Below are 9144 nucleotides of genomic sequence, written 5' to 3'. Positions count from 1 at the left end.
GTTCAAATTTTACTTTCCACATTAATAGAAATATGTATACTCAACAAGCTTGATTAAACTCACTGCAACTTAACTGTTGTGCTATTTAGGTTCTAAAGTCATGAGCTTGTTTGAAAACTGTGAAATGCTTATTAAAACTTCATCATTTCATCAGAATTAAAAAGACACTTTATACAAACCCAGCTTTGTGAATTTGCAACCTGTGCAGGAGCAATGGCTCATTTGACTTTAGTTAGATCACATGTAGAAACAAAACGTGTCCATGGAGGTTGTGTATAGGCAGAGGAAAGGTAGATGAGGAGAAATATGGCAGCAAACAATCTCTGGAAAATGGAAGTGAGTATAGCCTGTTCAATTTCTGTAGTACTTATAGTTGTGAACATAAACGTTTGCCTTTGCCATGCGTGCAATCCAAGTTAAAGCCTGGCCCCCACAGTATTGAAGGGGGATTAAGTGCTGTGGTTTCTTTCCTTCTATACCTTTCAGTCTCAAAAAAGAAAACAGAAAGAAAAATTGCTCTGCCACGGAGTCTCATTCAGCTTCTTCACTTACAAAATGAGACACGTACCACCTGCCTGGAAAATTCCATGATCTTTCATAAGTAGAAAGGGGTGGGGGGAGTATATATATGCCACTAGAGTACATTGATGATGGCAGAGAATGTAGGAAAATGAAGAACTACATCAGGAAGCCTGGTCCTAGTTACCAGGGTATAATTTTATTTTGGAAAGATATTTAAGAATCATTTTCATGCTATGAATTGCAAGCCCTGATCTAATCCTCCATATTAAGAAACATTTATGGTCTTGTTAAGTGTTAATGAAATGCATTTGCTAGGGAGTGTTTTGTTGTTGTTGTTTTGTTTTAGATCTAAATGAAAACTTACATAAAATTTAAAAATATGAAACAAAATTAAAAAAAAAAGAAAGAAAAATAGTTTTGTTTGAAATGACTGTTGTATCCAAGGCTTTTAGTTTAAAGATTAACATGATATCTGATGCTCATGCTACTCTTCATAAATTTAACTGGTAAATCCAATTTTTAAATATTTTTGGTCACAGCAGCTGGGTCCCTTAAACTTGGGAAATGTGTGCAATATCCTATTTTACTAAGGTTGAAATCTGTCTTCCTGTCTCCAACCTCCTCTGGAATTGGTTTATTCCTGGAAGAATGTATTCACTGGGAATGAGGACCTGAAGTAAATAAGGGGTATGTGTAAGAGGTTCATTTGTTTCCCTTAGAACATTTAGACACACCTTGTTCTGGCACATGATCTAGGCTAACATCAGTAGCTGAGGACGCGGAGTAGAGTAGAACCAGTGTGAACATGTTATCTCAGTTAGATAAAATAATATCTTAGATAAAAAGACAGACAAAAAGCAGGGCTTCTATGGGCTGATTTTAAAATATAATGCTAATATTCTAATGACCCTATTGCCAAATTTGCAAAGATTAAAGGAAGACAAATAGAATGCTGCCCTTTCAATTGTTTTTGAAGGAAAATGAATCTTGTGAATTCTAAAGGCTATGTTAATTCTTAAGACTAACATTAAAAAAATCTTAATATCAATATAAAACAACAACAACAAAATATTTGGAAACTAGATTTTTATTTCTACCTAGCCCTTAGCGCAACGAGTATTTTGTATCTAGAAGTTGGTGACTGACAGTTTGGCTATACAACTTTTCAGGTAAGAGAATCCCAGCTTCCACAGAGAAAGGAGGAATGATAGGAAGACAGACTCCTCTGCTTAAAAAAGGTATACTAGAAAAACATTTTCAAACTCAGAGGCTCTAGGTTGAGCATCTAACGAATAACTTTACATACTGTAATATGCCATATGTATATAAAATTATATTTCACTACACATAACACTCACACTTTACTTACTTCTAGTTACCAAATGTATGCTTTTCCCCACTCCAAGAAATCTTCCAATTCTCTACTTATATTTTACAATTTAATTCAGTTTAAAAAACAAACAAACAAAAAACCTACCTATCTGAGATAGCATAAGATTCCACAGGTTAGGGGCCAGGTGATGATGCACATGGTTAAATGCACACATTACATTGCACAAAAAAGATTCCACAGGTTATTGCCTCAAGATTTTCCAAAGTTTTAGATGTCAATTGCAAGTACTGGGTTTCTAACCTGTTGGTTGTAAACTGATGGTTCCTACAGCCCTCTCCCTTAGCTCGATTATTTGCTAGAATGACCCACAGAATTTAGGAAAATAGTTTCCTTAATAAATTACCAGTTCATCATGAAGAGATACACAGCGAAGGCGCAGCCAGATGGAAGCCATTGCATAGAACAAAGTACTGGAGAACGGACACAGAGCTTCCATGTGCTTTCCAGCTACACCAACCTCCCAGTGCCTCCACATTTTCAGCAATCCAAAAGCTCTCTGAACTCAGTACTTCTGAATTTTTATGATGGCTTCTTCATTAGAGTAAGCATAGACTAAATCTTTTTTTTTTTTTTTTTCCCCACCAGGGTTATCGCTGGGGTTTGCTGCCTGTACTACGAATCTACCACTCCCGGCAGCCCTTTTTTTTTTTTTTTTTTTTTTCCTATTTTCACTTGGCAAGACAGATAGAAACTGAGAAGAGAGGGGAGATAGAGGGAAGGAGAGAAACATAGACACCTACGGACCTGTTTTACCGCTCAGGAAGCGTTCTTGCAGATGAAGAGCGAGGGCTCACATCCGGGTCTATGCGTCCTTACCCATGGTGATGTGTGGGCTTAACCCGGTGTTCCAGCCCCCACACCCTCCTCCTCCTCCTTAGGTACCTTTTTCTAAAAGAGAATTATAAACTTGGGTGTGTTTGAGAGGGACATGTTAAGAAGAAGAAAACACTTTATACCTCTTTTATTCCTCCCAAACAACTTTTTTTTAAGGAAATAATGGTTTACAGGGCAATAGTTGATACATGAGTCCAAGTTTCTTACCTCCCAAGGATAGGTTTTTGCACACGACTCCGACCACCAACTCATCTCTCTCACTGTGTCCTGGTGCCCTCTCTCCTTTTCCAGAGTCCTTTGTTTTGTTATTACACATCTCAGCCAGTCCAAGGTTTGCTCTGTGGTTTCTTTTTCTTGCCTTTTTTTTTTTTTTTTTTTTTTTGAGTTCCACCTATAAATGAGATCACCTCGTATTTACCCTCTCTTTCTGGCTTAAGATGATCCCTTCAAATTCCATCCAGGAGATTTCATCATTTCTTATTGCTGAATAGTATCCCATTCTCTTCCACCCACAACTTTCTTAACCACGTGTAGTTTAGGAAATTCAGAGGATTTAGAAGCTATGTGCTAGGAATGAGGATATAATATCAAATGTCTTACTAAACATAGTATGTCACAATAATATAGGGTAACTTTGAGTTATGTTTATCAAGCAAAAAATGTTAGTGGAACAGTTATGTTGTGGAAGAGTTATGTTGTGGAAGAGTTATGTTGTGGAAACAGTTATGTTGTGGAATTATGCTAATTCATACTGTCTTAATCTTAGTGCTTGGTAAATGTACTATCTAGTTTTAGAAACTAAAAACAAGACAACACATACTGTTAAAAATGGTTTAGAGGGAGTCAGGCAGTAGCGCAGCGGATTAAGCACAAGTGGCACAAAGCGCAAGGACGGGTGTAAGGATCCCGGTTCAAGCCCCTGGCTCCCCACCTGCAAGGGAGTCGGTTCACAAGTGGTGAAGCAGGTCTGCAGGTGTCTTTCTCTCCCACTCTGTCTTCCCCTCCTCTCTCCATTTCTCTCCCTCCTATCCAACAACGATGACAACAATAATAACTACAACAATTATCCAACAATGACAACAATAATCACTACAACAATAAAACAAAAAGGAATAAATATATATATATTTTTTTAATGGTTTAGAGGGGAGTCGGGTGGTAGCGCAGCGGCTTACGCGCACGTGGAGCAAAGTGCAAGGAACTGCATAAGGATCCCGGTTCCAGCTCCCCCACCTGTAGGGGAGTCGCTTCACAGGCATCTGTCTTCCCCATCCTCTCTCCATTTCTCTCTGTCCTATCCAATAATGACAACATCAATAGTAACTACAACAACAATGAAAAATAAGGGCAACAAATGGGAAAATAAATAAATAAATAAAAATTTTAAAAAATGGTTTAGAGGGCAGGAGTAGATAACATAATGGTTATACAAGCAGACTCTCGTGCCTGAGGCTCCAAAGCCCCACCCAGGTTCAAACCCCTGCACCACCATAAACCAGAGCAGTGCTCTGGTAAAAAAAAAAAAAAAAAAAAAATGTGGTTTAGAAAATAAGTCCAGAAGAAGGATAAGAAATTGTAGAATGGACTTGAAAGGAAGAATTCTATAGTGCCCAAAAGGTATCTCAGAGAGTAGAGCATAGGACTTGCATGGGGGCACTGGTTCAATCTCCAGCATTATGTATGCTGGAACACTAAAGTTTCTCTTATTCCCAAGTAAATAAATAAGAAAAAAAGTCACTTAATCTCTATAGTAACTTGTAATTGTCCTGTCTTAAAAATGTGGCATCTTAGAAACATAACGATAGATGTTATTTACTATGCAGAACAACATAGTTTGTTTGTTTATTTATTTATCTATTTTTTATACCAGAGCACTGCTCAGCTCTGGTTTATGGTAGTGTGGGGGATTGTACCTGGGACTTCAGAGCCTCAGGCATGAGTCTCTTTGCATTACTATTATGCTAGCTCCCCTGTCCCAATTTAGCAAAATATGGAAAACAAATGAAGCAATTTTTCTCTTTTGTATTGAGGAACTATTTTATAAGACTATTGTCACAGGGGTCCAATTTTACATCTACCCAAAATATGTGCCAGCAAACCTCATCCAACATCAAAGTGCAATCTCCCTCTACCTCAGAGCAATGGAAACATTTTAAATTATTCCAATTTGAAGGAATTAACGCATAAAAACCTAATTTTCCTCACAACCCACACCAAAGAAATCATCATGCTTGTCAGTCTTCCTCTCAGTTATAGAATGAAATAAGCGATTTAACTTAAATTATCTTGTATTCCTAACATAACTTTGAGGACACTATTACCTTTGAGCAAGAAAAAATGTCAGGGAAATCTCTGAGTGGTAAAGCAAAGGATGTGTATGAGTGACGTCCAGGGTATGAACTGTAGCACTGTAGAACTCTTAGCCTGTAAACAGATAAGATACAAGAATAAAAACCAAGTTACAAATATATATATAGTAGTTTCTGTATGATCTGCATATGCTAATATGTAAGAATGTGCATCACTTTACACTTTGCTTAGAACTTCCTCAGTACTCTCTGTGGTGCTCAAAATTGAAAGCAGGGCACACATAGGAAAGCCTTTTCTCAACCTGTTGAGTTGTCTCCTAGTCCTATTTGATTCCTATCTTCAAGTAGTTATAGATAGTAATGGTATACCATGTACATTGTAAGTTTTTGTAAGATGATAAAAAAAAAAAGACTTGAAGAAAAAGAAGTAGATTAGTGGGAGGCATATGCTTCTGTGTTGGGTATATATGTCAAGGACAGCTGTTCCCTTAGGTCTCTGACTAACTCCCTCAGCTCTCCAGATGTTTATTATTACTTCATTGATGCCACCCCCTGACCCACCCCAGTCTATTTAATAGTGAAATCTATTCTCCTTTGATTTACTGTTTAATCTTCCTTTTTCTGGCATACTTTTTCTCTCATAGCACATCACTTTCTCACCCAGCATATAACTTACTTGCTATGTCTGTTATTTAGTGTCTGTCTTTTCTGTTTGAATGTGATCTTCTCATAGTCAGAGATCTTTATTTTATTCACTGGCATCTGGCAAGATACCTGGAATAAAGCCTGGAGTGTACCAGGCACTCAATAAAGATCCACTGAATTAAAATGTAGCAACGTGAATAAAATCAAAAGCAACAAAAATCAGCTTCTATGAGAATATAATTATACATAGCAATATGTTACCTTTTCTTAAGACAAATTAGCCCTGTTTCTTGGGCCACTGTTAATGTGATAATAGTGTCTTTAAAGGATATTTCATTAGTAGTCTCACATTCAAATCACATGTATGTTGAACACTTGATGCAATCTCATTTCCTGCAGATCTTGTATCAAATGACACTCCTTGAAAGAATTCACTGATCACCTTATTTAAATGAGCACCCATCCCCTTGTCACTCTAGGCTTATTTTACTTCATTCCAATATTATGTTAAATTTTAGTTTATGTTCTTTTTTCTTTTTTTTTTCTTTTCTTTTTTTTTTCTGTTTTTGCATAATTTTATTTATTTATTTTTTTATTTAAGAAATTATTAATTAACAAAACCATAGGGTAGGAGGGGTACAACTCCACACAATTCCCACCACCCAATCTCCATATCCCACCCCCTCCCCTGATAGCTTTCCCATTCTCTATCCCTCTGGGAGCATGGACCCAGGGTCATTGTAGAATTGTACAAGGTACATTGTAGAAGGTCTGGCTTCTGTAATTGCTTCCCCGCTGAACATGGGCGTTGACTGCTCGGTCCATACTCCCAGTCTGCCTCTCTCTTTCCCTAGTAGGGTGGGTCTCTGGGGAAGCTGAGCTCCAGGACACATTGGTGGGGACTTCAGTCCAGGGAAGCCTGGCCAGCATCCTGATGGCATCTGGAACCTGGTGACTGAGAAGAGAGTTAACATATGAAGCCAAACAAATTGTTGAGCAATCATGGACCCAAAGCTTGGAATAGTGGAGAGGAAGTGTTAGGGAGGTACTCACTGCAAACTCTAGTGTACTTCTGCTTTCAGGTATATATTTTGCAGTAGTTTACGGATACATGTGAACATATGCTCTCTCTCACAGAAACTGGTGTATATCTAGGTTTTGGGACTTTGTTAGAAAGTGAACCACCTGAGATGAAATTAGAGTATACTATGAAAGGAAAGGTCTCACCCGAGTAATGAAGCTGAAGGGTTGTCATTCCACACGTGAAGTCTCTGGACACAGTCAGAAGTGAAGCATGTTGAGGTGGCAATCGTTGTGTTGGTTAGGTTGTGATCGGCAGATGCAATATTATTTGATATGGATTGGGAGAGTTTATTCTCTATATTCTCCAGGAAAGCAGGGACCTGATCTTTCCCTTCCTTCACTGTTCTATATCCTAGTATTTGGATCAGTGCCTGACATTTAGTAATCATTTGTCAGTATGAATGCACTGGGAATTTGCAAGCACTTATGTTGCTCTTCATATGAGACTGATATAATTGCTTGTCTGTAGATCTGAAGTTACTAAGAAATCGCTTGTATTGTATTATTGTCTTACTAATAAAAGAACAAAAATGTCCTTCATGCTTCATACCACATCAAGTGAAAATAGTTAAAGTATTTGAATAGACATATGCTAGTTATTCCACTAAAGACCAGTGAAATACAATGACTTGGAAGAACTACATTTTAAAATCATATTAATTAAGTTTTAGATTTTTGTATTGCTTATTTCTAGATGAAGCTATATTAATGAATTTGAAGTAAAAATGTTTATCTAAAATTCTGTAAAATTCCATTTCTTTAATCCTACTTTTAGGTTTAAAAATCTGGACACTCAGAATTAGAGATGTTGCTGCTTTTAAGTAACAATGTCAGGATTGAATGGCAGAGCTGCCTGTCTGTGTGTAATGATGGCAAATGCAAAAATAAGGACTTTAAAAAATCATCTAAGTCTTCATCAAGAAAATCTATCTATTGTTATATCTACAATGCTAGATTTATTATTATTATTTGTTATTATTATTATTTTGTGGAGTCATGGCCTTGCACATGTGTGATGTTACTACTCTGGGCCACTTTTTCATTGAGATAGACAGAGAGGCCACAGCTCTGGAGTTTCCTCCAGTGTAATAGAACGAACCATGTGGCACCAGGGTTTGAAGTTGAACCATATAAAAGGATGTTTGTTTTTTTTATTATTATTACAGAAAAGGTTATCACTGGGGCTTGGTGTCTGCACTATGAATCCAATGCTCCTGGAGGCCAGTTTTTCCACTGGATAGAACCGAGAGAAATTGAGAGGGGAGGGGAAGATAAACAGGGAGAAAGATAAGACACCTGCAGACCTGCCTCACTGCTTGTGAAGTGACCTCCCCCTCAACCCCCGCAAGTGGGGAACCAGGATCCTTGTGCAGGTCTTGCGCTTTGCACTATGTACACTTAATTTGGTGTCCCTTTGCCCCACCCCACAAAAGGATGCTTTAAACTTGAGAATTTTATAAAATTCACAAGAGAAATTGATAAACAATTATAGAAATCAGTTTGAAATGCACTATATAACTTAAGTATAAATGGCTTTACATATTTCCATCTGTTTTACTCAAATGTTTGCAACTGTTGAGACTATAACAAATGTCCCTCCCTTTTTTTCCCCCAAAATTACCCCCCCTCCAATACCGGGTACAACTTTCCTAATCTCAGTGATGGTTTCTGTAGTGATACTGTACATATATTCTATGTTTTTTTTTTTCTTCTGACAACTTTGTTATTAAGACAATCACAAAGATTAAAGAGTTATTCTATTAACTACCCAATTAAAAAAAAAGTCTTATTAATTTGAGCGCTTCAAACCCTAGCTCAATTCCAAGCTTTTTCTCCCCTTCTGCACCAACCTATCCATCACCACAGAAGTAAAGGTCTAGGGTCTCAGAGGTAGTGTGTAGGGGGTAAATCTGGCTCTTGGACACCCAACTTCTTCCTCCTCTTCCAGACTGTCTTTGGGTTCTAGCAGAGAGAAGGAAGGTAGAAAAAAATAAATTCTTTGTTGCTGAATAAGCAAAGTGTCAATGTTTCCTTACTTGATTGGGTGAAGATATATAATCTTCACTGACATTGATAATCTCTACATAACAATTCCAGGTTGGATCTCCAGTGAGACTTCTTTCAGATAGTCTGCAAGGGACCTGGGAGGTGACTCACCTGGTATGATACACGTTACTGCCTTAGGCTACCACAGAGGATCACCACACAAAGGGGAAGCTGCACGAGTGGTGAAGCAGTGCTGTGGTGTTTCTGCTCTGTCACTTTTAATTTAGAAAACTGAGATTGCAGGGTTACCTTGCTCCAGGTTAGTGGGGCTGCTCTCGTCGCCCTTGCTGTAGCAGCTTCCTTTTGCTAAGG

At 37.8% G+C, this 9144-nt stretch overlaps 1 long non-coding RNA gene across 2 annotated transcripts; it reads right to left on the bottom strand.

The window, feature by feature from the left end:
- Positions 1-1593: 1593 nt before the first annotated feature.
- Positions 1594-5326, bottom strand: LOC132539470 (uncharacterized). Of its 2 annotated transcripts, XR_009550783.1 has the most exons (3): positions 5071-5318; positions 2957-3140; positions 1594-2803 (listed from the first exon to the last, which is right to left on the bottom strand). It is a non-coding gene; the product is annotated as an uncharacterized LOC132539470 (long non-coding RNA). The 2 variants fall into 2 exon arrangements; XR_009550784.1 differs by having other exon boundaries at positions 1594-3140; positions 5071-5326.
- Positions 5327-9144: the final 3818 nt, after the last annotated feature.

Source organism: Erinaceus europaeus, chromosome 7, assembly GCF_950295315.1.
Source record: "Erinaceus europaeus chromosome 7, mEriEur2.1, whole genome shotgun sequence".
Classification (NCBI taxonomy): domain Eukaryota; kingdom Metazoa; phylum Chordata; class Mammalia; order Eulipotyphla; family Erinaceidae; genus Erinaceus; species Erinaceus europaeus.
Note: the sequence above shows the minus strand (reverse complement) of the source record. Positions and strands in the feature narration are given on the sequence as shown.